The sequence below is a fragment of the Diabrotica undecimpunctata genome, chromosome 9 (genome assembly GCF_040954645.1).
Source record: "Diabrotica undecimpunctata isolate CICGRU chromosome 9, icDiaUnde3, whole genome shotgun sequence".
NCBI lineage: Eukaryota > Metazoa > Arthropoda > Insecta > Coleoptera > Chrysomelidae > Diabrotica > Diabrotica undecimpunctata.
The window spans coordinates 130,873,247-130,899,595 of record NC_092811.1 but is presented as its reverse complement, the minus strand read 5'-3'; the positions used below and the strand labels follow the sequence as shown (position 1 = coordinate 130,899,595).

At 33.7% G+C, this 26,349-nt stretch overlaps 1 protein-coding gene across 1 annotated transcript in view; it reads left to right on the top strand.

Annotated features, from left to right (window-relative positions):
* Positions 1-26,349, top strand: part of LOC140451469 (protein spaetzle 5-like) — a 44,337-nt gene that overhangs the window by 5,953 nt on the left and 12,035 nt on the right. The window lies entirely within an intron of this gene.

Sequence of the window (26,349 nt, the reverse complement as noted above, 5' to 3'; positions counted from 1 at the left end):
AAAATTACAGATTTTTTTACTGCTTCCCATTGAAATTTATATAGATAATATGTATTTATTAAATATATTGTATATGCTACAATGAACAGGACGATTCATTTATACCGTTGATGGTAACAGGGTTTGGTGGTGGTTGGCGTGGGGATTGGCTCGAACATATCTGACGGCAGGATTTAGATTGGAGGGTGAAGCCGACGATAGTTTCTTTATGAGAAGTCTCCATATCGAAGGTAACCGGATGCCGTCATCTCTTTTATTGAGACAGTTTGGCCTTTTTTCAACTTCTATGGCTTCTTGGATAATTTTTCGTTAACAGAAGCAAAATATTCTCTCATATCAGCTAAGGTTCTACTAATAGAATAATATCTCAGTGGAGGTTGAAGGCTAAATTTAGGACCGAGAGACAGCAACTTAAGAATGTTGTGAGGAACCTCAACATCAAAAAGATTTTTAATCCACTTGGGATTAAATGAAATTTTATTGAACTCACGAGTACCTCGATTATAACTTAAGTAATCAATCTTCTTACGAAGACGTGCCATAGAATTATCGTAGATGGAATTAAATATCCAAAGAAGATTTAACATTAGCTAATAAAGGAGAGGGTATAGTATCTCTCCTTTATCAGATCAGATTATACTTTGAATTTGAGAAGTATGAACTTGTTATCAGAGGAAACCGCAGTAGAGTAGAGTATTTATTTAACTACGTAGACGTCCCTACAATTAGAATTACTTAGAGACTTTATTATTTGAGAGATCTCTTCTTCCACAACGAGACGAAATAAAAGGACTTGCTCGGAAAATGATAATTTCTATATTTGAAGGGGAAATTGACATTAATGGTGGAAAGAGATGTTTCTATATTCTCTGCAATTGTAGTAAAAAAAGTATTTATTTCGTCTGTAGGTAGCTCAGGTTGTACCGAACTGGATCTTGTGTTGTTTCTTTCGAAATTTACTATTTTCCAGCAGTATCTAGGTTTATTATTGGAATTAGTAATAAAATTACAGTAAGCTGACTTTTTAGCAATTTGTAATTGCCGATTATATTCACATTTTTGTTGTTTATATACTTTGAACAAATCGGGATCCTTAGTGGCATCTGCAATGTGTTTAATAAGAGAAAGATTAGATTTGTAAGACCTTAATTCATTATTAAACCATTGCACGGGTGTTTTTATAGCAGTTTGTCATACTTTTTTTAGTGGAAAATGCTTTAATATTAAATTTTTATAAGTTTCAGTAAGAAAGACAGTCAAAAAATCAGGATCTTTATTAATATCATAGAAAAAGACCATATTTTACTAGCTAGCGCATGTTTAAGCTTCTGTAAACCAGAAGAAGTAATAAACCGTTAAAATGCTTGATTAATATCAACAACTTTATGCTCAGACTCAATAAATAAAAATTGTCAGAAAAACAAGGTTCAAATACACTCACTCTGTAGATATTTTCAGAAAAATTTGTTATAATGTTGTCGATGCAACTACTGGACTGGGATGTGATTTTAGTATAATCGTTTATAGTTACTTTTAGACCAAAAGATGTTAATAGATTTTGAATATCAACAGAAGGGTCAGATTCAATCTTAAAATTTATATTAAAATCATCAAGTATGATCAGTTTGTCTGCTTTTCTACCGCAGATATGTGTAAATTAAGTAATCGTGCCCTCACCTTTTTATTTAAATTTAAATACCTTTTTACTTTAACCGTTCTACACCGAAATAACATAAACAACCTTACAGCATTTGTTTGTTTAACAGACATAAAGAATATCTATGTCAAATCGTTCGCGAAAGCTACTTAATATTCTACTACTGCATCTTACACTAAAAGTTAATTTGAATGTTTTATTATTGCAGTCTGTTATAAAAATAGTATAAATAAGATCAACAATGAACTTTCCCATAATTGAATTACAGATGAGGAATTTTTTGTATTCTATTCGAAACCATAAATTTTAGAGAACATATCAAGTTTTTCTTGTAAACGATGCTTCTGTATTTAAATACGGAGTTTGAATATTCAGAGAGGCTTGCGCGGTTATTAAATAAAATATTTTTTTTATAAAACACTTTCCATTGACACTTTGAGACTATCTTAGGATGATATTGAAGTTATATTATTATATGAAGTTATTATTGAAGTTATACTTCTATACGCACGGTCGGCTTTGGAAATTTGCATAAGAGTGAATCTGTGAAACCATTACATATGTAAGATAATGAGTGAGAGAGAGACAGAAGATATATTTTCTCTCTCTTTCTCTCTCGAGAATAAAAATGTTCCTTTTGTATTTAATATTATATATATTATATATAATATTGTATATATGTATAATATTATATATAATATAATATGTATTAATATTATTATTTATGTGATGTGTTTTGTATTATTTAAAATTAAACGTTTATAATTATTTTAGGCTTTTGTATTTCAAAAATAATCACTGTTTTACCGAGAACTGTCAATTTTGAAATCCGTTAGTGTCATGTCTAATTGGCAAATCCTTTACGTGTTTGGTTCATACGCTGGTGGTTGTGAGTTCGAATCCCAATTATGAATTTCCTTTTTTATTTTTGAAATATATAAAAACCTCACGTTAATCTTATTAAATATATGTAATATACGCAAAAAACATCAATTTTAAAATAAAATGAAAATTTACAACATAATCCGAGTTGTTGGTTTTTTATTTTTATCTTCGTAAAGTAAGTTATGTATATTGGCAGTTTTAAATACTTATGAATATTACATTTTAATTTATATTGTATTATTATATTGAATTATGTTGCAGTGTATTTATTGTATTGTAATTTTTATATTAATAACAAAATAAACAATAAATTTTACTGCAGAGTATGTGTAAATTTTTTTTGCATTCAACTCCTTTTATACGTATATAAAAATAAAAATATATATTTTCATTAAAATATTGATACAATCCTTCATTTACTATACTCCTTTTACAGGTCAAATGTTTATATACTGCAAACGATGCACCATATACCTATATAACTAATTCTTTTTCTCTTTCTGCTCTCTCTTACCTATAGCATTACATATGTAATGATTGTACAGATTGACTCCTATATAAATTTTTATCGGCGAACGCGTGTATAGAAGTATAACTTCTACCGGCAGTCCCACTGGACTGCCACACCCGTTTTTATTTTTATCTGATAAACACTACAGTAAAACTAACAAGTTTACGCAAAATCACTGTGTTTAGTTTTAAAATATTACAAAATTAGTGATATAGATCAAACCAAACAATTAATATTATATTTTTTGGAAATAAACCTCAATTTATACAATATTGCAAAGATTTTTCTGAGATTGTTTCCGAAAAATAATTTGATCTTTTTGTATTTATATTTCAAAATTTCTAGAAAAGTGTGTCGGTTAATATCAGTCGGACTTCAATTTTTTAAACACAAGTAGCTTACAGCATTTTCGATTATGTATATTCAGTGAGTTCAGTCTGACTATACGTTTCTTTGATAAAATATACTAACACCCTCACCACATCTATTTGTTGTCAATCATTATCAACTTATCTCTTATGGGATGCTTTAGAATCACTACATGACAGTGATCATTTCCCCATTCATGTAACATTTAATAAATATCAATCTCCCAAATTCCCAATTTATTAATTTTGGAAAATAAAGAATGCCAACTGGAATTCCTATCAGATCGACATCCAAAAGAAAATTGAAAATTTCCAATTAATCACTGACATAAACTCTGACATTAGGTCCTTAAATATTATCATAACAGAAGCAGTCTTAACTAATATCGGTAAAACTAAACTTTGTAATAGACAACCAGGGCCTTGGTGGACCAGCGAAATCTCACTAGCTCTATCTATAACGCATTTAATAAACTTAAAAAGCATAATAACGTATGGTCCTAAAGTTTTGTTTGAGTGTACATTGGTGTTGTTCGAGGCGAAGCCTTAAACGCAAATATTTATATTCAAAGATGTCTCTCTAAATTGCTTCAGTTTGTGAACACACATCATGCAAATGATCAAATAGTCTTTTGGTCAGATCTTGCTTCATGTCATTACGCGAGGATCACAAGGGACTGGTACGAAACTAACAACATTACCTTTGTACCGAAAGCAGACAATCCCCCCAACCTACCTCAGGCTCGTCCAATTGAAAAGTTCTGGCAATATTAAGTCGGAAAGTCTATAATAACGGATGGGAAGCACAAAATCAGGAACAGTTAAGACGCCGCATATATACAAAAATTAGAGAAATTGACGCCGAGGTCGTCCAAAGGATGATGCAACGTGTCAGGGGAATTATTAGGCAAATCGAAAATAATGGTCCCTTGTCTGTCATTTGAATTTTGATTTATAATAAGGATAGTTAAGTTAAATTGTTGAATAATTTAATAAAAATATAAGATTATTGTGGTCAGAGTTATATGTTTTTGAAATGTTTCCCAAAACTTTAGAACCATACGTTACAGAAGAAAATTGACTCAATTTTAAAAAACTTAGAGCAAGAACGAAATATCTCATAAAAAGGCAAAAGAAATACATAGGAAAATTATGTCTCTTCTATAAATTCATGTCATTTGGTCTAAAATTCGTAAACTCAGAGGTTCCAACTCTTTTAGACAAATAAACACCTTAACTCTTGGTCAAACACTAATTACTTGTATAAAGCTATTGCAGAAACATTTGCTGATGTTTATCAACAAAATTCTAGCAATAATAATATACCTCAAGAAATGTTAACGCACAAGAAAACCATAGAATCCTCTCTTATCACCGTAAACGATATCATTAATCTTTTAAACATCGCATTACTCTTCAAGAATTAGAATTTGCTATTTCTGATTTAAAAAACACCTCGGCTGGACCAGATGACATACCACCACTATTTATAAAAAAACTTACCATTTAAAGCTAAACTAGTTGTACTAGATTTATTTAATATTTGTTTTCTAAAACATAAAGTTCCTAACCTTTGGTCCCAGGCAGTAATAATTCCCATCATCAAACCAAATAAACCTAAAGATAAGCCCACTACTTACCGCCCCATCTCGCTTACCTGTAGTATGCGTAAAATCTTGGAACAAATTTTAAACCTTCGCCTTATATGGCGCTTGGAAAATAATAATCTCCTTTCTTCATATCAAAGTGGCTTTCGAAGAGGCAGATCGACATCAGATAACCATGCTACTTTACAAACCTCAATGAATAAATCTTTTGCAAACAACCAAAAAGTGATTGCAATATTTTTTGATATAATCCAAGCTTTTGAGAGAACTTCGAGACACTGCATTTTGAAAAATCTAAGCCATAACAGAAGTCAAGGTAACATACTAGCATTTGTAAACAATTTTTTAAATATTTAATCAATATAAATTAGGATAAATGGCCATAAAAGCTCAACAAGAACATTAGATAATGGAATCTCTCAAGGTTCCATAATAAGTCCAACATTATTCTTAATTGCTATCAATAGTGTTATTCATGAAATTAGAGCACCTATTAAAGACAGTATTTATGCAGACGACACTGTGGTTTATTCTAAATCAAACAATACAGAATCGGCAACTAAAATTTTACAAAATTTTTCAACTCAGCTTGAAAGTTGGACGTTAAAATCTGGGTTTACTTCTCTACAGAATAAACACAATACATAATTTTTAATAACAACAGATCTCGGTATTCAACTTTAAATAATTTATCATTAAAACAATCAGAAGAAGTTCATTTTCTAGGTTTAACTTTTACCAGAACCTTAAATTGGAACTTGCTAATCAACAAATTACAACATCCCTATCAATCTAGGTTAAATATACTTAAAATTATGTCTAATAAAGATTGGGGAGCAGATACTAAAATATTAATAAAGTTATATAAATCATTCATTAGGAGTAAACTAGATTACGGTTTCATTTGTTTATAACGCCGCAAGCAAAACTACCTTAAAAAAGCTTAACAGTATCAAATCTACAGCTATGAGATTGGTACTTGGTGCATTTAGAACTAGTACCACTAGTAGTTTACAAGTTCAAGCTAAAGAGCCACCTCTAAACATAAGGCGACAACAATTATCACTAAACTACATTGCCAAAATTTCAATTCAAACACAACATCCTCTTTTCTCTCAAATTTTCCACCCTGACATCTCTCTCTCCTCCATGGATAACCCGCCTACTGAACATTGACCCAACACTAAGAAAGTACCCCAAATCAAATGTAAACTTCTCGATAATTAAACATCTTTTTGCAGAAATCATATCCCATTACCCCAAATACTTACAAATCTTTACCGACGCCTCTAAAACTCCAGATGGATATGCTGCTGCTTACTACTCTGATGAAGAAAACTCCTACAGCATACACTTACCTACAAATTGTAGTATACTCACAGGCGAGACCACAGCTATATTAAAAGCCTTAACTTTTTTCGAGTAACACGATGAAGTGCGTCATCATTGAAGATTCACTTAATGCGTTATTAAAATTAAAGCAAATTTATACAACAAATCCCAATATACAAGCAGTAAAAAATGAATTAGAACTACTTCATTCCATGGGAAAATACACCGGTTTCATTTGGGTACCCTCGCACTATGGAATCTTGGGAAATGAAAAATCATATCGGACCGGCCCTGGCAAGGTACGGTTAAGTTGTACTGATATCGTACTCCTAGTTTTTAATAAAAACAAGTGGTTTTATTAAATAGTTTTTTAAAATTAAAGTGTTTATCTACTAGATACTACTACGTAAGTCATCTATACGTAATTATTATTTTATTATTGTGAAAAGAAAACGTCAAATAATAAATATACACTACCGTACAATCATTTTGTGAGGTTAGCTGCTATAAGTAGCTTATAGTAGCATGCGATTGGTTTTTCATTTACCAGAGTCGGAGTAAGGCCTTCGCCACCGCAGCTTAAAATGACTTCACACAATGTAAACACACCTGCCGATCTAACCAGTCCAGTAAATCAACGTTCGAATATCACAAACAGTTATGCTTCAGCCGCTTCACATTCTTTTCCGAGTAAGAACCAAGCAATTGTATTTAATTGTATCGATAATGTTAAACTGCAGGATTATCTCATTCCTTTGGGTTTAATCATCAACCCAAAAAATATTATTTTTTTATCTAGATTATCTCATAATAGAATCTGCATGTATTTGGCAAACAAAACCGTAGTAGATAACTTCATGACACAACATTGCTCTATAGAAGTACTCGGCGAAGTTGTAACAGCACGAAGACTTGTCTCTCCAGCAGAAAGGCTAGTCTTGTCTGGAGTCTGCCCGTCAATTCCTCATCAAGTATTAGTTGAAGAATTACAGAATATCGGTTTAAAGCTTATTTCCCCAATAACATTTCTGAAAATTAGCTCGACTCTTCCCGAATATAGTCACATATTGAGCTTTGGGAGGCAAGTTTATATAAGCCCTATAACATCACCAATTCCAGATTCTATTCTAATAAATTTCGACCAAACACCTTACCGCATATTTTTGTCACAAGGTACACTCACCTGCTTTATTTGCAAAAATGCAGGACACATATCATCCCAATGCAAAATCAGTTCAGTAACGGAATCAACTCATATTGAGTCAAACAATGAAGTACCAAATCAAACAGCTTGAACAAGTATACTACACAAGGTACCAAACACCCAGCAGTCATCAAGTTATCCATTATCAAATCCGAGCATATCACCTACACTTACAAATCTCCACGACAAAGAAACTACTAATACTCCTACTCATAGCAACACTTTTAATCAACCTCCTTCAGCGGCAATACCGTTTTTTCACAAACTTCGGAAGCAATATTTTCCAATCTATCAGCTCCTTTTCCATTAGATACAACTGCAGAAAATTCTAATAAAACTGATACATCACCACAATTTTTTGAAACAACCATTTCAACCAATCTTACAAATAAAACTACAAGCTCGACTTCTGTCACTACCAATGAGTTTGCTGAAGTACTTCCAAATGTAATAAAGCCACATCATCTAAGTGAAAACTCTAATAGCAATTGCGAAAACTCAAGTTCTTCCATAAAACGCAGTATTGGTGAGATCGACACGCCTCCTTCAGATTCAGCAATTTCATCAGAAAATCTGTTTGCAAAACCCAAACTCTCTAAACCAAAAAAACCACGCTTATCTAAAGTCCAATCTACACGGGAAACTCTTGAAAATTTCATTGATAATCATACCCCACCATTCGTTTTAAATTTCCACCAATTGTCCTTACTGATTGATAATGTCCAAGGCTCCCCCGACACTATTAGCGTCGTAAAAGAATTTACAACTGATATGGCTGGTTTACTCCATCTTTTACAAAGCAGCTATCAATATGCAAATGATAGATCGACAAAAAGCAAGTTACCAAAACTTTAAAAGAAACTACACAACCACTTAGGGAAAGAGATTTCTGACTTAGATAGTGACTCTTCTGTAGACAATCGTTCAGTATCATCTAACTCTCAGATGTGAGGTTCCCTCACACGTCGGAATAACAGGAAATGAAGAAGCTGACAGGATTGCACGAGAGGCAATTTTAAGTGATTTGTCGGAGCCGATAGACAAGTGTGTTTCCAGTGACTTAAAAGCTTATTTTAAAAAGTGTTGTGTTTGTGGCGAAATGAGTGGTCTCAAACTAATTCCAATTTAAATAAAATCAAAAATAATGTGTCTCAGTGGTTTCCATCGTCGCGCAATAGACGAGAACAAATTGCGGTTGCGCGTTTACGTCTAGGACATACCAGATTAACGCACTCCTACCTTTTCACAAAAAAAATCCACCTATATGTAATCAGTGTAACGATTAACAGTCGAACACTTTTTAACAATTTGTAGTAAATATGACCAAGAAAGACAGCGCTACAAGATCCACTCGCTCTACCACAGGCTTTAGGTCAAAACTGTTCCTGTGACAATATAGTGAATTATCTTAGATCCATAAACATTTTGTATAATCTGTAGGTGTTTAACTTTGTTATTTATATTTTGTTCCGTCGCTAATAACCTTTTGGTGGATGCGACATCTTTTTCTAATAACAAAAAAGCATATCAACTAGCAACTACAAGCCGTATCAATTTAGCAGATACTGCAAAAACTACAAAATATCCTTATAGTGACATGAAACATTTGATTAAAGTTGATTGCAATAACATTTGGCAAAATTACTGGGAAAATTCAGCAACCAAATTAAACCCAATATGCCCAAAGGTGAACAACTCTTTGAATAACCCCACAAGTAGACGAGATCGAGTAATTATAAACCATTTAAGAATTGGTCATACGGCTGTCACACCCAAATTTTCAAACTCATCAATTTGCAACAACTGCTCCACTTCATTGACAGTGTTTGTCATCCCACTAATAACCCTGCGCGGTTGATGTGAAATAACTGTTTTAAATAAAAAGAAAATCTATTTGTCGCGACATATATTGATTGGTATCCTGAATAATTTTAAAAACTCTTTTCCAACGTCTAAGCATTTCGGCAATTATGGGCGAATTCGGCGGAATTCTGGCGCATATGAGGAGAATTTATTACAAATACACTGAGCATTTAGATAAAATACAGTGAAAGTGATTGTTCTAGCTTTGTTGTAAATATAGTATTTAATGGTATACCGTGAACGGCTAAATTATGAAATATTATCATTATTTCGACAACTGTCAAGTTTTGAGGGAAATCCCGAAACAGGTCGATTTTTGTTATAAAATACCCATCTTATAACGTACATGGAGTAGGGATGACGTCACCGGTGTGGGTGTAGTCACATAACCGTTAATTTTTTTAAATAGAAATTTGTATAATGCAACATCTCATTTGAAGGAGAATTTAATTCTCTATTTAACGACATTACATTTTTAACTAAAATATTTTTTTAAGGGTACAAAAACAATTTTTTTTAATTTAAATTCAACTAAATTACAACTAATGATTTAATTCATAATGTACTTTAAAATAATCAAATTATACATAACAATTATTTTAAATTAAATGTTCGAAAGGCCATCCAACTGTTCCTGTCATGACTTTCTGAAGTAAATACTTAAAAAAGCAAAAAGAAGTAAAAATAATAATGGACACAAAAAGTTATCTCATAAACACTAAAACTTTTTGTCAAATGTTAAATCAAGCAAGTGATAGTGGCATAGTTACTGTAATATTTATTGACGTAAATGTTTTGATTTTGTGAATTGTCATCAGTTGTCAATTGTAATTTTTACTTTTGAATACTAAATTATGGCTCACCTAAATGAAACACAAAGCATAGAAATAATAATTCTTAGCGGATGCGGAGATAAAAATGAACACAGAACGAGGTATGCAATTTATTCAACGCAAAATATCCAGACAGACCCATCAGCCAATCAACAGTAAGTAAAATAGTCCGAAAATTTGGAGAAACTGGGCACGTTAAACATATTCCAAACGCTGGTAGTCCCAAAATTGAAGACAATGTGAAACTTGATATTTTATTAAATATACATGACAATCCTCACAGTAGTTCAACACACATGGGTGAATATGCTGGAGTTTCCCAACGATCGGTATTACGTATTTAAAAAAAAGAAAAATACCATCCCTACAAAATTCAATTACATCTGGATTAAACGACGACGATCCCGATCGCCAGCTTCAATTTTCTGAAATTATGCAGGATTTATGTATCCGCAATCCACATTTCATCAATCAAATCCTTTTTTTCGATGAAGCCATATTTTTTATACATAAAATTGCAGATATTGGAGTCAAGAAAACCGACATTGGATGACTGACTCACACACGCAATATCCTCATAAAGTAAATGTATGGGCAGGGATCGTTAATGACAGAATCATTGACCCTTTTTTCTTTGAAGAAAATCTAACAGAAGAACGTTATTTAACTTTTTTAAGAAATCAACTTATACCTGTCCTTGCTAACATGTATCCAAATACCAATAATCCAAATTTACTTAGTGAAAATATCTGGTTTCAACAAGATGGAGCCCTTTGTATTACGCACGTGAAGTACGTAAATTTTTAAATCGTTGCTTTCCCAGGAGGTGGATCGGAAGACAAGGTTTTATAGAGTAGCCAGCAAGGTCGCCAGATCTAACACTTCTAGACTTTTTCCTGTAGGGTTACATAAAATCAAAAGTTTATGTCAATAGACCCCAAAACTTACAGGACTTGAACGATAGAATTAGGCATGAAATGAGTCTAATTACTCCAGAAGTCATCTACAATGTATTTGATAAATGTGTCCGTAGATTCGCATATTGTCAAGAAACCGATGGATGGTATTTCGAACATTTAATTTAAAATAATTATTATGCATAATTTGGTTACTTTAAAGTACATTATTAATTAAATACTTAGTTGTAATTTAGTTGAATTTAAATTTTAAAAAAAATTGTTTTTGTACCCTTAAAAAATATTTTAGTTAAAAATGTAATGTCGTTAAATAGAGAATTAAATTCTCGTTTAAATGAGGTGTCGCATTATACCGATTTCTATTTAAAAAAATTAACGATTACGTCACTACACCCACACCGGTGACGTCATCCCTACTCCATGTACGTTATAAGATGGGTATTTTATAACAAAAATCGACCTGTTTCGGGATTTCTCTCAAAACTCGACGGTTCTCGAAATAATGATAATATTCTATAATTTAGCCGTTCACTGTATATAAAACTTCATATACAGGGTGTTTCAAAAAAAAGGTAACCCCATTTCTAGGGCAGGTAAAAAACTGAAAAATAATTGGGGTTTACTTAGTAAAAAATTTTTGTAACGCCATCCGTTTTCAAGATACAGGGCGTTGAAGAAAAAAAAATTTTACGCATTTTTTACGATTTTGCCGAAACTACTGGCAACATTGTAATGAAGTTTTATACGAATTTGCTTTGGAAGCTGATACATCCCATAAATTTGTTTTTATATCTGATTCTCATAAAGAGCGCTAGTTATACGGATCGTACTAACTATTAGTCAATATAACTTTTTTAAGAGTATAATTATTAATCAAAATTTCAAGTAAACTTAAACATCATTCAATTTTACACGAAATATTTACACTCTTGGTAAAACTCGAAATATTTTGATTTGAAAATTATGAAGTAATAATTGATGCTGGTAGTAATGATAAAGTTCTAATAGGTATACCTCTATTTTCTCCAAGTGTGCCATGGAAATCTGACATTTATTGATTGTTATGACGATAAATCAACAATAATTAGAGTTTTGAAACCTTGTTATTCGTAAAATCAAATCAAAATGTACTCAAATGTTGAATACACTGACATGTTATTAACCTTAGGAGAACGTTTAGGATGTTCTCGTGCAGCTGTGACACGTTATGCAGGAAAGTTTCCTAGAAGAAACTTACCAAGTAAAAAAACATTTAGAGCCATTGAACGACGTTGTCGAGAAACTGAGAATGTGAGACCAAATAAAATAAATTCTGGTAGACCAAGAACAACAAGAAAAATTAATAAAGAAAATAATATTTTAAATTTACTTGATCAAGATCCAACAGTTAGCGTAAGGAATATAGCAAGACAAACAAATACTTCTCCTTCAAGTACTTGGCGGATACTGAAAGAACAGCAATTACATCCTTATCATTACAGACAAGTCCAAGAGCTCTTGCCAGATGATCTACCGGTTAGAGTGGATTTTGCAACATTGCAACAAAGGACAGCCCACAATCCAAATTTTTTAAAATGCATTCTTTTTACGGACGAGGCCACTTTTACGCGACAAGGTATGTTTAACTCCCATAATGCACACTACTGGTGTGATGAGAATCCACGAGTCAAAAGGGTATCACATTACCAATACTCATTTAAAGTTAATGTTTGGGCAGCAACTTTAGGTAACAAATTAATAGGTTATCATATTCTACCTGGAAATTTAAATGGTGATATGTATCTTGATTTTTTAAACAATTCCTTATTCGAGATATTAGAAGATTTAACGCTAAACAAGCGAAGATCTTTATTTTTTATGCACGATGGAGCTCCACCACACTTTGATAGAAGGTGTCGTAATTGGTTGAGTAATCATTTTCCGAATCGATGAATTGATAGAGGTGCAGAAGCTCCGATTCATTGGCTTCCTCGGTCATGCGATTTTAACCCTTTGGACTACGCAGTTTGGTCGTATATTAAGGAAAAAGTCTATGCTACAGAGGTAAATTCACGCCAAGAATTGGAAGAAAGAATTCAAAGTCAATTTAATGACATCATAGCTGATCCCCTACCGTTTAGAAGGTTAATGGAATCTTTAGAAAAAAGAATAGACTTGTGTATTCGCGAAAACGGAAGGCATTTTGAACACTTACTGTAATTGAATTTTATTTTATGTTCTTAGTCATTAATTTAATTTTCTTCTTGTGAGTTTTGTTTAATTACTAACTATTTTATACCAGCATCAATTATTACTTCATAATTTTCAAATCAAAATATTCCGAAAACGGTACACAGCTTCGAGTTTTACCAAGAGTACCTTTTTCGTGTAAAATTGAATGATGTTTAAGTTTACTTGAAATTTTGATTAATAATTATACTCTTAAAAAGTTATATTGACTAATACTTAGTACGATCCGTGTAACTAGAGTCCTCTATGAGAATCAGATATAAAAACAAATTCATGGGATGTATCAGCTTCCAAAACATATTCTTATAAAATTTCATTACAATGTTGCCAGTAGTTTCGGCAAAAATCGTAAGAAATGCGTAAAATTTTGTTTTTCAACGCCCTGTATCTTGAAAACGGATGGCGTTACAAAAATTTTTTACTAAGCAAACCCCAATTATTTTTCAGTTTTTTAGTTACTTTTTTTGAAACACCCTTTATATGTTCTTGACTTCCTGCAATTTTAGTTTATATTTTTAAGAACATCGTGGTTATTTAACTATATTTGCCAAATTCCTGAGTGCTTTTAACTTTTAAAAAAGCTATTATTCTCCACTTCAAACCTCCCTTACCTCGAAGAGAGATTTCCCTTATTGTTTTAGTATTTAATACATAAACATAGACGTAACGGTAAATTATATTACTTATACAATGTATTCTCACCTTCAAACCACGATACGTCACTCTCACATCGATATAACAAGGGTAATTGAATTTTACGACAGGTACTTTGCATTGATTTACTAACTACTCTTCTGTCTTAAGAATATGCCAGCTTGACTTTTATTGTTTCTTAAACAAATAAATTAAAGCTCCCTACAATCAATCAAGCGAAGGCCAGCAATTTAATATTTTAAATGAATTAATGAAGTGATTAGATCAAATGCGTTACAATTGATTGCATTGTTTAGAATTGATTTTTTTCAGTCGATATTAATATATATGCGAAACGTATATACATATTTATTCTGATGAAGTAAAGATGTATGGTATATTTCAGAATTCATGATGTATAAATTACCACATTATACGAAATAAATACAAAGCTATTTTAAAAACGGTTCCTTATTAACTTTTTCGCATGAACCGTCTCAGATTCAGTAATGGAAACCACAGTGGAATGTTTTATTTGTTGTATGGCAGTCCCATCTCCGCGGCAGAGGTCGGCAATCATCATAGCTATTCGGACTTTTGAGACGGCTGCTCTGAACGCTCATGCTCTGCTCATGACATTCTACGCCTCCCTATGCTTCTCTTTCCTTGGATCTATCCCTGCATAATCAGTTAGAGCAAGGTGTATTTCTCTCCACGTGTAATATGTCCGAGATATTCCAATTTTCTTGTTTTAATTGTATTTAAAATTTCTATTTCTTTATTTATCCTTCTTAGAACCTCTTTGTTTGTGACGTGTTCTGTCCACGATATTTTCAGAATTCTTCTATGTACCCACGGGTCGAATGATTCCAGTTTTTTCATTGATGTCGCATTCATGGTCCAAGATTTCATTCCATAAAACAAAGTCGAAAAAACATAGTACCTCGCCAACCTAACTCTTAGTTCCAATTTTAAATCCCTTGTACATAGCACACTTCTCATTTTGTTGAAATTTGCTCTAGCCTTTTCTATTCTGATTTTGATCTCTTGAATGTAATCATTTGTGGAGTTAATCATTGTTCCCAGATGTGCATATTTGTCCACTTGTTCGACGTTGGTTCAGTTTAGTAGAAGATTCTGGTTATTTCTTTGAGTTTTCGATATTTTCATAAATTTCGTCTTCTTGACGTTCATTGTTAGACCGTACTCTTTTCCATACTCCGCTATTCTGGTCACCAGTCTCTGAAGATCTTCAATATTTTCGGCTAAGATCACAGTGTCGGCCACATATCTAATGTTATTAATAGGAACTCCATTTACCTTTATTCCAGCTGTTTTACCCTCAAGAGCTTTTTTGGGGATCACTTCGGATTAGGCATTAAAAATAATTGGCGACAATACGCATCCCTGTCTCACTCCACGTCCAATTTCAATTCCTACTGACAGCTGTTCGTTAACACGTACTTTTGATCACTGTTTATCATCATCATCATTCAATCTTCGCTTATCCACTGCTGGACATAGATCTCCCTCATAATTTTCCATCTATTTCGATCTTGTGCCTCTTGCATCCAATTCCTATGACAACGTTTTAGATCGTCAGTCCAACGTGTTGGTGGACGACCTCTACTTCGGTAGGCATCATCTCTTGGTCTCCATTCCAGTATCCGCTTTGTCCATCTATTGTCTGTCATTCGAGCCACGTGACCTGCCCAGTTCCATTTTAGTGTTGCTACTCTCTCTACTGCATCAGCCACTCCTGTTCTTTGTCGTAGCTGGCGATTTGGGATCTTGTCTCGTAGTGAAACGCCCAACATAGCACGCTCCATCGCCCTTTGACACACACGGATCTTTACTGTTCTCCTTGTCATGGTCAACGTTTCGGCACCGTAAGTTAACACTGGCAAAACACACTGATTAAACGTTTTTCTTTTAAGGCATATTGGTATATCAGACGATTTGAAAATATGGTTCAGCTTGCCGAAGGCTGCCCAAGTCAGTCTTATACGACGGAGAAGCTCAACGGTTTGGTTATCTTTTCCTATGCGAATCTCATGACCTAGGTATTTATAGGCCATTACCTGGTCTATGGATCTTGTTCCTACGCATATATCTTCGCTGACTACAAGATTTGTCATCATCTGGGTTTTAGATATATTTATTTTCAATCCCCCTTCTAGTGAGGAAAGGTAGAGCTGATTTAAAAGTTCTTTGGCCTCATCTATCCTATCAGCTATTAGTACAATATCATCACTGTTTATACATAGTATAAATTTGATATGATCCTGAGGTCGTTGTAGTCAATCTTCTTTGATTTCAGGACGTTCATTAATTGTTCATGTCGTACTTTATCGAATGCTTTATTATTAGTTAATAAAACATGCGTATATATCTTGATTGACGTCCAAGCATCTTTGTATCAGTATATTAAGTGAAAAAAGAGCTCATAGATAACATAAATGCTAAACACAAAATTATCGTATTAGGGGATCTTAATGCACGGATCGGAAACGATGTCATACCAGGTATAAAACAAAAGTACAACAAGAAATAATTAATGAAAACGGCGAAGCGCTAATAGACTTTTGCGCTAGAAATGAAATGAGAATCAAGAACCCATACTTTCCTCATATAAAGACCAACATAAACACTTTTAACAATAATCGAGGCCAGCGAACAATGATAGATTTTATAATCACAAATCGAGTGATAACACCGTCACAAGTACTTGATGTCAGAGCCCTAACATCTGCTAACCTGGGGACCGATCACAACCTTGTCTTATGCAAGATGCTACTAGAACGTCCGCAACGAAACAAAAAACCCCCAATGCTCATCCAAAAACACAATATAGAGTCGCTAGCAACAGAGAGTACAAAACTCCTTTATGAAAATAGGATTACCAGCAAACTAAAAGAGATCGAGTTACAAACATAATGGGGAGTAGAAGATACTTGGCAAAAAATCAGAAAATGCATCAACCACGCAGCAGAAGAAGCAATTGGATAGCAAAAAATTAACACGAGGGCGATAAACCACACCAAACTGTGGTTTTCTCAAGAGGTAAAAGAACTCTCTGAATTAAAACGCAAATGCTACCTGAGATATAAGAGCACACAATCGAAAGAAGCTCTCTAGAATATGTCCAAGTAAGAAACGAAGTAAACGCAAGAATAAAATCAATCAAAAGAGAACATTGGGCTAAATTCACCAGCGACATGGACTAAGACCTACATGGTGCCCAAAAGAAAGTATGGGAAAGTAAGAGTACCTAATAGACATGGCAACAGCATTTTAAAGAGCTATATGATGCTGAAGAAACGCTGAATATAAACGAATAGGAAGCAGATATAAAAAGCAAAGATCAAGAAGCTAAAAAACAGAAAATAACCTGGAACAGATGGTATACCCAATGAACTCTTAAAATATGGAAGCACTGAACTTGCGACTAAACTGTCACAACTATTTAACAAAATCTTAAACGGCACAGAAACACCAGAGGAATGGCATAAGAGCATCTCACAATCCCCATATTTAAAAAAGGACAAAAAACTTGCCCACAAAACTAAAGAGGAATAACCCTCTTAAATACAACGATGAAACTTTTCACGAGTATTCTTAAGGACAAATTGGAAAGGCAAATCACTAATGCTGAAGAACAACAAGGTTTTACAAGAGGGCGGGCTATAACAGATACAGTATTCATAATAAAACAAATAAAAGAAAAAGCTATAGAGTTTGGCATGCCAGCGTATATTTGCTTCATTGATCTGACGAAGTCATTTGACAGGGTTTGCCTTGGAGACATTCTAAATATATTAATACAAAATAAAATACCGACCAACATAACAAAGATAGTCCATAACCTAAATAACAACAATGTAACCAAAGTTAGAGCAGGAGACCAATTCACTGAAAATATTCCAACACCGGGAGGAATTAGACAAGGCGACAGTTTAAGTCCCTTCTTGTTTAACCTACTCATGGGCAAAATTATAAACAAAGTAACATCTCTCAATCTCGGATACAGAATGGGCAACAAAAGAATTGGTATGGTGTGTTACGCAGACGATGCAGCAATTATTGCCTAATCAGAAGATGATCTTCAGAGACAGCCCTTTCAGTTCTTTCAAATAAGCCGCCAACTAAATATGACCATTTCTACCAACAAAACTAAATGTATGACAATAGCAAAAGATCCGCTCAGATGTAAGTTAGTGGTTGAGAACAACCCCACAGAACAGGTGATGCAATTCAGATATCTGGGCATAGATATATCAAGCACACACGACCCAGTAAAGGACCTAAGGAGTCAGATCAACAAATCATCCGCATTGTCGGGATGTCTGCGGGAGATCGTCTGGTCAAATCCGTATTGCGCACAGATAGTAAAATTAGAATCTACAAGACTTGCATACGACCGATCATGACATATGGCATAGAAGTGCGCGAAAATACCAACAAAACGAAACAGATGCTAAGAGTTGCCGAAATGAAAACCCTAAGAACAATAGTGCAGTGCAAAATTCAAGATATTGTAAGATGGGGAAGGCAGCGTAAGAGGATGTGGTACAATCATGTAAGACGAATGGATGAGAATAGACTCCCAAAAATTGCCCTAGAAAACAACCCGCCCGGTTCAAGACCTCCCAAGATGCAGGGATAGTTGGCAATCTACCTCCCAGGAAATTAACCAGAGGCAGTTTCAGAATTAAACAGATCGAAAGATCTCCAAGAAGTAGAAGAATTTTTCTTTACTGAAAACATTTTTTTCTATGGTGTACAGATTCGTAGTAAATTTATTTTTTCGTTTTTTTCTACAAATTGTGAGTGAGTTTTAGAGGAAAGCCAAGGGGTAAGAGTAGTAAACTTTTTTGCATATTTTTGAGATCCAAAATTGACATTCTCAGCCAACTTCAGCTTGTTCGTAGGATTTTTAGAAGTTCAGTGGCATTTTCCGTATATGAATCACAAGATTGTTATTCAATATAATCTGATAAGTGATTATATTCTGCCTATAGTCCGAAATCTTTAAGTCACAAAAAGGTATTGTTAGGTCAATTGATAGTTCCTTTCCAGAAGAACATTTAATAAACGCTATACAGTCGGATATACCTGTGACAGAGTTTAAAAGGACAAAGCAGAATATATCAAACGACAAATGATCGTGATTACATTTTCAGGGAATTGAATCCCTAATAACGTAAAAATTAATATGGTGAATTTCTCTATTGAGCCATATATTCATCACGTAATACAATGTTTGAACTGTCAACGTTATAGTCTGGTACAACTACAGTGTAAGGGAAAAACGTTGTACTAATTATCCTGAAGGGCACTGAAAATCGGAGTTATGTAATTATGTAATGGAAATGTTCTGTATCCATTATAATAGTAGAGAACATATATGGATTTATAAATCATTATTCATAAATACCGTATTTACGCAAAAAATAAGATCAGTAACAGATACGATGTTGTTTGTGTTTAAATAATTTAAAAAACTTTCTACTATACCGTCATTTTCCAAAGTATTTCTTCATAATTGAATCTTACCATCAGTTATCAACTATTATCGTATAATATCATAACAGAGAAAATTTTGCCGGCAATATTTTCGACTGGTATAAAAGTTTGTTGCTTGACAATTTTCGCGAATTAAATTTTGACACATAAATCATAATGACGGTATTAGATTTTTGTTTCGATACAGGGCAGCGGTAAGCCGCTTATACGTATTTCGACCTCTTTAGGTCTCCTCAGAGCGGTAGACCAATAGTTATCAAAATAACTATTTACGGACGTAACTATGCCATCTAGATTTAAAAGTTTGTAGCTACAAAATAGCCTTGATTTTTTACTTGACTTCTAAAACGATAAGACTCCAATAAGTTGTAACCTCGGAAACCTTTTTTTGGATGGTGCTAGAAAGGTCACCAATGGAGACACTGCGGACGGCAGCCAGATGGTTGGTGGAGAGCGAGTCGTGGGTTCGAAACTAGCTTTTGGAACCGGGAATGGGTCCAACGGACGAAATAAGTAAAGATAGGACAGGATAAGATATATTAGAAAAGATACAGAAATAAAGAAAAAGATAGATGGGTAAAATTACCAAAGATACAATAAGATAGAAATAGGGCGCCACTTAATTTTTTTGGGGTTTAAGGAGAAAATTAAGAAACCTTGGAAAAGAAAAGAGATAAAGAAAGATATTTTGGTTCTGAGACCAAATCCAAGGAAAGATACCAACAGTTAATTATTAAATAAATTTGGTCAACACACTATATAAACAAATAATAAATATATTAGGTGGACTCCCTCCATCTACTTACCTACGAAACTTAATCGGCCTGATCTTTCTACTGGTCAAAGGTATAGTAAATATTTAAAGGTAAAAAGCAAATATTCAGAGTTATGATTATATCAGGAAACTTTGTTAGGAGTCGACAAATAAAATACATACATAAAACAAAAACAATATATTCAACAACACAATGATGTAGGTAGCTAAATGTACATACAAGTAATAAAAATACACCATCAACTATGAAATGGTGGTGTACACATAAAAATAAGCAGTAATATGAATAATAAGTACCTTTACAAATACAATATAATAATGCACAGATTCAATTATCAGCGAAGAGAGCCTGATAGTGAGTAAGAAAAAATTCAACCAAAGTTGATTAAAGGTCTCTCTTTGCTGTTTAATGGGCATATCTCGAGACACTGGGTTAAAAATGTATAACAATTATAGCAAATAACAAAAATTAATCAAAACTAAATTTACAAGAATACAAAAAGGTTACCGAAATAAAAATTTAACCAAATCGCACTTGGTTAAGTTGATTATCTATCTCGCTCTGTTATTTAATGATTGAGAACTAAATAGTTACTCTCAACTATAGGTAAAGACATGGAAGAACTTAGATTCGCCCAGATGATTGAAAAAAAATATGATACCATACCATATTATTCGCCCAGATAAGTGGAGATACTAAGATTATGGTAACTTACAGTAATTCCTGATGACTGCTGCACTATTTCACTGAAGTTAATTTAATTTACTATAATACTTTACTTGTATTAAGCACTGAAGTTAATTAAAATTAAAGGTACTCTATACCAATATTTAATCTAATATGATATTAGATTAAAAAACTTAAATATACAAGTGTATACACACTTAGAAAGCAAATGCACAGAGTCGATAATGAGCAAAGCGCCCTACGAAAAGTAGGTCTTTTCTCAACGAATGCCCACTCAGAAGTGGGTCTTTTCTCAACGAGTGCCCATCGAGAAGTGGTCTCCTTTCTGCAAAAATTTACCAAACTACCCAAGAAAAAGGTGGGGAAAATGACAATCAGCCTGTATCTATTTCTAAGAAGACAAAAAGATTCTAACGAACATCGAAACTAACGGTACCCTTCTAGCTAGGAACGTGATGAAATATAAAATCCCCGGAATTATGTTCTCTTCAGAAAAATTACGACAACGTGCCTTCGGCGATATTTAACAAATTTATCATAAAGGAACCCGGCCTTAGAGCCGGAAGGAATTAACCGAGGATTACCTAAACCGTCGTTAGGTAGATTGTTCCGTAATATTTCGGTAATTTTCAATAAAATTTTCTAATGATCAACCGACTAACCGCGTATATATTATTTGCAAATACGGCCATCGGCGTCTCAGCAACGGGGTAAAAGTATTTAATATATTAACTATAAAAAAATGTTACAAAGTAAAATAGTAATTACTCAATAAATGTGTACATATAATACCTAATTGTTACATAAATATCTTCTGCTTACCCCATACTATAAAAAAGTAATTAAGAGTTTTATGGTGTTAAAAATGGTTAAAGAGATAAAGCTTTTATTAATTTGTTTGTTAATTTTCCAAAAGTAAAGTTTTTGGAATTTTATCCTTTTACATTTCACTGATTCAATTATTATATGCTATAGTAGTTTGCCCATTCTTTTATAGCTAAGCATGATTTTGTGTATTATTGACCTGTATCATTTGGGAACTCGAAGCTTCATTTGTTGTTCTGAGATTTTCGATCTACTTTTGGTGGTGACTGGAATCCAGCTGCAGATATGGTTTTAGAGAGCTTGCATTTGAGTGACCGGTTAATTTAATTAACTCCTGTTCGGTAACAAGCTTAAACAAGACTGCCACAGCTGAATATCGATGAAAATGGTTTGTTATTTTATGTTTTTTTGTGTCTATTCCAATTTTTTCAGCTGACATGTTTGTCCACTTAGATACGGTCTTGATTCCAAGTAGACAGTTTTTGAACCAAGATTCATCCTTCCAGTTGGGGTGAACGGTAAGAACGAATCTGTCTGATAAAATCTTTGTTCCCCCTTTTTTTTTCATTAATTTCAAAAATAATCTAATTGGGCATAAATTTTCGTTTGATAACTTTTTTACCAGCCATTTGCTCCTTGCCAAACTTTTCGAACTGCCTTGATTTGTTTTTGAAAAAATGCTGTTGTATTCAATTCGGTCCGTAAATTCTCCCATAACATCAAATTACTTCTGGAAAAAGTGAATCTTGCAGTATACGGCCTCACTGCCTCTCCAAGCAAGTTCAAATGAGCAGAGGTGAAAAAACTTTTTTTGTGCTCCATCGGGGATTTCCTCATCGTAGCTTTGGATGATTTTTAATAGTTCTTCGGTGGATATTGCTTTTAAACTGAGTTTTCTTTTTTCTTGAACACTTTCAAGCTGCCTTCGCTTGGTATCTCTGGCCAATCTTGCACATTTGAAAAATATATCTATGAAAGGGTCAATTTTTATGCCGTACTCCGTAAAATATTTTTCTTGTACCATTTTTGCTGTAGTATTCCACACTGACTTTACAGACGACTCTTTATATTCTTTGCCATTTTCATATTAAAGGCATAATCCTCGAGAATTTTTGCTAGTTCCGTTATGGTAGTACATCTTTCAAGCACATAATTTCTCACCCGTAGGAACCCCGAAAATTGGGTCCACATAGAGCTTCTGGACCTCCGCTTGTTCAATGAGACATTTTCCGAAACCAATTTTTTGATTTCATCACCTTACTGACATTTAAATTTTGATTTTTCGTCTGGATTCATTCTTCTTCTCATTGCGCCGTCTCATTTCGAAGGTTGGCGATCCAAATAGCAATTGTAGTTTTGGAAACTGCTGCGCGAAAGATCTCTGCGGATATGCGGTCGAACCATCTCCTCAGGTCTTTCAGCCACGAGTTCTGGCGTCTTCCTACTGATCTTTTGCCCTGTACTTTTCCTTCCAGTATAACTTGAAGTAATTCATATCTTTCGCCTCTTAGCACATGACCCAAGTATTGCATTTTCCTCTCTTTGATTACTCTTAGTAATTCTTTTTGTTTACACATGCGACGTAGTACCTCAACATTAGTAACTCTTTGTACCCATGGAATCCTCAACATTCGTCTGTATATATACATCTCAAAGGCATCTATTCTTTTTTCTATTTCAGAGTCCATTGTCCAACTTTCACAGCCATACAGTAAGACAGAAAAGACGTAAAATCTAATCATTCGGATTCTAAGCTGTAGACTAAGGTTTATTCTTGTAAAAAATGTTTTAATGCTCATGAATGTTTTCCTTGCTTGTTCGATTCTTGATAGGATTTCTTTTTTTGGATTACACTAACTATTGATATTTGTTCCCAAATATTTTATGGAATTTACCTGTTCTATTATTTGACCCTTGGCATACACCTGTACGTTTATTGGTGTCTTTGAAAATACTAAAGTTTTAGTTTTGGAAACGTTTAGATGTAAACCGAACATTTCGCTGTGGTGAACTACCGCATTTATTATATTTTGTAGTTCTTGTGCGTTGCTTGCTATTAAGACGGTATCATCAGCATATCTGATGTTGTCTATGCTGATTCCGTTAATCTTAATTCCGCCTTGGACCTCGTCTAATGCTTCTCTGAATATAGACTCCGAATACAAATTAAAGAGTAGCGGTGATAAGACGCAACTCTTTCTCACTCCTCGTTGGATTTGTATGTCTTCGGATGTTGTGTGCTCTATTTCAATTGTTGCCGTTTGGTGCCAGTATAGTTCTGAGATAATTCGCAAGTCTTGTTCGTCAACTTCAGTTGTTCTCAGAATTTTGATCATCTTTTGATGGTTAACGCAGTCAAATGCTTTTCGATAGTCAATAAAACATGCATATACATCTACATTCATGTCTCTGCATCGTTGCGTTAACACATTTAAAGCAAAAAGAGCCTCTCGTGTTCCCAATCCGTTTCGAAATCCGAATTGAGTGTCACTCATCTGGAACTCGCACTTCTTGTAAATTCGTGTATGGATAATTCTGAGAAAAGTTTTAAGGACATGAGACATCAAGCTTAATATTCGATAATCATCGCATTGTGAGGAATTCGATTTTTTTGGTAATGCTACGAATGTTGATTTTAGCCAGTCTGTTGGTATTTTACCTGTGTCATATTGAATAGTGCTGTTATTAAATCTAGGCTTTTACTTTCGTTATCTGCAATTAGTTTAATAGCACTCTGATGCGCGATAGGGGCACAACTATCAGCCAAATGCTCTTCATGTGGAGGTCCTGGGTAATAGAACCCCAACATGGTTTCCTAACCGATTGCAAAACTCAGGACAGCGCATTGTCGCTATGATCCTGTTATCTTAATGTGGCTTATCCGCGAACTAAAATTGCTTACTTGGGCCTCAAGTCTCCGCTCTTAGCCTAGGCTCAGTTCGGCGACTTGGTGCTCAAGGGGTTGGGCCCTACGTGCCCGTGTTTTGGGGTTTTTGTTAATTTTTTTGGTGGCTTGCGCCGGTTTTTGTTAGTATTTTTTTATTTTTTTGGTGGCCGAAGCCGGTTTTTTGTGATTTTTTTTGACGCCTCAATGACGTTTGTCTAGAATTACCAGACACCTTCGTGACGGATCTGTCATAATTTTGTCGCTGAGAAATCACGGGCAGGAAGGGGTTTTGTCAGTAGCAAACCTGGCGTTGCTATGACGTTTTATCAGTTAAAAATAGTCCAGTGAAATAGTCTCCAATAAATTAAAAATTTTTACAAGGTCACACTCTTTTATTCTTCATAATTCTGCCATCTAATTGAATTAAATCTGCCAAATGAGTAGAGGATCATCATCATTACCTTTGGCTAATCCCTGTGCGGTGTCTGTGGAAGATCTGTGTCTGACCTATTTTCTTGTCAGATAAATTTCTGTAAGAAATTTATCAAAGTGTTGCTACGCCTCTGGTAGTCAAATATTGTTTCTTTAATATTTCTATCAGGTAGTTGTTCCCCAACCAAAATACTGGCAGTCAGAAAAGAGTAATAGTTTAGACTCCACCGAGTGTGGACGCAACATTTAGTCAGTTAAGAGTATTATTCATATTCTCACCATTACCTTGCAGTCCTTACCAGACTTGTACGTATATTTTCATTTCTTGTAACGAAATAGTCTATTTAAGACTGATTTTGTCCACTTTTTTATGTTGACAAATGAGTAGATGATGATAATATTAAATAATGTATCAAAACTATATTTAATAAATTAGATAATTATTTAACACTGCAACAATGAATCCAATTAGTCCTTCTAAAAATAATACAAACCTTTTATAGTGAAATTGCAGATCAATAAAATCCAATTTTAAAAGTTTAAATATTATTTTAGCAATCAGTCTTACGATATCATTATTTTATCTGAGTTATAATTCACGTCAACCTAAATTATTTATTTAAAAAGCATTTATAGCATCTTCAGAATGCCTGTCAAGTCGTTCCTGTGCATCACCATCCTCCACCAAATACTTATTCCCACATTTCTCATGTCTTCATCGTTCTTATCAAAATATATGAATCTTTCTCCCTGCTCAATAGGATGGCCTTTCATCTATATGTAAACTAAAGGATCTAAAGCATTCCTAAAAGTCTTTAGATTCGTAAAAATTACGAGATGATGGTTGTGATTAATCTTTTAATGTGTTAAGTACTAGTTTTTTCAGGTATTTCTATATTTTTTCCTGTCTTTATAATCAAAAGCTGCCTTTAGGTCAATAAAGGTCAAGTATAGTTCTTCTCCTTCTATTTTTCTTTCTATGATATTGCTTCTTCCAGTTTTGGTTCAACGTACTCTCTTAGTCTTGTCTCTCTATTATCATTGTATATGGTTCATAGCTAACTTGGGCTAGGCATATTGCTCTGCAGTTTTTACATTGGGTTTCTTCTCCTTTGTTATGTATTGGCACAATCAAAGTATTTTCCTATTCCTCTGGTATCTTTTAATTTTCCCAAGA